This window comes from Paramormyrops kingsleyae, chromosome 12 (genome assembly GCF_048594095.1).
Source record: "Paramormyrops kingsleyae isolate MSU_618 chromosome 12, PKINGS_0.4, whole genome shotgun sequence".
Lineage (NCBI taxonomy): Eukaryota > Metazoa > Chordata > Actinopteri > Osteoglossiformes > Mormyridae > Paramormyrops > Paramormyrops kingsleyae.
The window spans coordinates 29746761-29749455 of NC_132808.1; the positions used below are offsets into that span (position 1 = coordinate 29746761).

Genomic DNA, 2695 nt, shown 5'->3' on the forward strand with positions numbered 1-2695 from the left:
TTTGTTGCTATATCCATAAAATACGGTATTAATTATTTCCAATTTTTACGTGCTTACACTTTTATATCTTTTGACCTTTTCATCCCTCTATATTTAATTTAATTTATTTTTTGTTTAGCTTTTATTTACTCTCTCTTCCATCCATTTTCTGAAACCGCTTGTCCTTTTCAGGGTCGCAGGGGGTCCGGAGCCCATCCCGGGGGTCCGCAGCCCATCCCGGGGGCTACGGGCACAAGGCAGGGAAACAACCCAGGATGGGGCGCCAACCCAGCACAGGGCACACTCACACACCAGTCACTCACACACCAGTCACTCACACACCAGTCACTCACACACCAGTCACACAAACCGGAGTACCTGGTGGACACTCCACAATGACACAGGGAGAACACAGGGTGAACTACACACACATGGAGCCCTGGTGGAGACTCGAACCCAGGTCCAGTGATGTGAGGTGACAGTGCTATTATTCACACTCATTTATTTAAATGAGATTTATTCCGTTTGTGTTATTTCATTGACCTGCACGTTAGCCGCTTCCTTGTCTTTGGTTTTATTTTAATCTCATATGTGACACAATTTGTGCTGCATTCAATGTATTTAAAGAGTTTAATAAATAAACATTATTATTATTATTTACGCCAGGAGACCATTCAGCTCACACCGGGATTTGAACCCACAACCTCAGAGGTGAGAGACCACAGTGCTGCCCAACATACAGGCCAGAACATCCCTAATTAACAACAAAAAGTGGCTGTTAATTTTGCACATCTATATTCATACATTTTATCATATATTCACTCATTCCTATTTTGTGTATTGTCGCAGTATTGATTGTACCCTGTATTCCCCTACGAGAGGGATACATGTTTTGAGCTCTGTCACTGACTTGTCTAGGGAAAATTCTGAAATATGTAGTTACTGCATTTAATCCGCCCCCCGAATATGAACATGGAAGTATATCCTGGCCAGTGCATACAACCGTTACATTTTCCTGCAAGGAGCTTAGACTCCCTTTGCGGTTTGATCTTGGACGTTTCTATGTTATATTCACTGGGCAATTAAGGCTAATTTTGAGGATGCTCAGGTTCTACATGTTGCATTATGCATGAAAGAAAACATTTATTTTTCAAGTGGATGCTGAAGGTCACACATGAAATCACAGCAGTATCTTGTGACACAACACAGTTCTGTGTAATAATCAAGGGCTTCTTCCCCACCACTAAATATATTACTTACATAAGACATTTCATGGAGTTGCGTACCATCTGTCCATACATTTGCTGGGCCTTCTGGGATTTCACGCAGGAATACATTAGTAACTGTGTCAGTTTCTTTTTGTGCCGAATCACCTCTGCACAGTATCATTTTGCCGCAGTTGCGGAGTCTCTTTAATTGCCTCCAGGCTGTTTGTTCGCCGGTTCTCTCCTTGGGTGCTGCTGATTGTCTGCACATTGTCTGCTTCTTCCCACCCGTACAGCAAGGAGAGTGATTGAAGTTCCTGATTTAAAAGGCGAAGATAAATAGGCGAGGAGAGAAATAAAACGGGCGAGGCGATTGAAGCAGCATTATTCACAATAAAAACCGGCGAGTTGACAAAGTGTGGCTACTCTTTCTGTATAAAATCTGTGTACAATGGAGGAGAGATAAACCAATCACCAATCACCAAAACTGATTGTGTCATGTTGATGCATAATGTGAGTTTTTTTTCCCCCCACACTTTTGACACGCAATCTCTAACTATCACTCATTTCCTTTAAAGTTCACAGCGGCAGATACCTTATGGTTCACAAGAATAATGTTTGACACACTGCAAGATTTTAAATGTGACCTGATCCGACTCATATTGGCAGCCGTTAGTGTAAATGAAGTGGGTTGGAGTACCGGGCACTGTAATCTGCCGGCAGTGAATTCCAGGGCCAGTACTGACACCTCTTTGTTCCAACTTTGGGCACTGTCTTGGGGTGTTGTGTTTCTGCTAGCAAACCAGATCCAAGTTTAGTGGGATGCATTGAAAGTGACATCATAGCATTTGTACCTTTGAGGGCACAGTTACTTGTCACTGGGTTCTGTACCCTCAAGGGTCTGCCAATTGTACCTTAGCTGTAGGTAAAAGTACCTTTTAATCTAATTTAAGGTACAGACATGGACCCTAAGAAACATTTCCAAGGTATGAACAACATTAATGTACCCCCCCATGGTATATAAATGTTCCTCAGGGTCCATTTCTGTACAGCCCCACTGACAAGTAATTGTATCTCAAAGGTATAAATTGGTATTTTTTCTGACAGTACAGGAGTCCCCAAATATTTTTTTCCTGAGGCCCAATTTCCATCAGTAATACAAAGCTGACTTGGGGGGGGGGGGGGGGAGTCCGCTGGTGACCACTGGCTTATTAAACCTGGGTCCGGATGCTCTGCCGGTCCCCGGGTCTGACACAGAAAGCTACTTCCCTCTGGGTCCCCTTCATGCCTGGCAGTAAGCATGCGGCCTGTCCTTGTGTGGGCAGATATGCTGGGGAGCGTGTGCTGCGGCACTCACTCTGAAGAGCCTCGAAAATCCAACCTCCTTCTGCTATTCTGCAGCGTCCTTTGATAAGCCCATCAAAACAGAGCAGAACAAAGGCATAAAATGCTCAAGCCATTTAAATAAAATCAATAAACTAACAGATGAATGCATGCATGGGACGCTGCTA

At 43.6% G+C, this 2695-nt stretch overlaps 1 long non-coding RNA gene across 1 annotated transcript; it reads left to right on the top strand.

Moving 5' to 3' along the window:
- Nucleotides 1–274: 274 nt before the first annotated feature.
- Nucleotides 275–2316, top strand: LOC140593551 (uncharacterized). The gene is made up of 3 exons (XR_011993939.1): nucleotides 275–454; nucleotides 646–690; nucleotides 1481–2316. It is a non-coding gene; the product is annotated as an uncharacterized lncRNA (long non-coding RNA).
- Nucleotides 2317–2695: the final 379 nt, after the last annotated feature.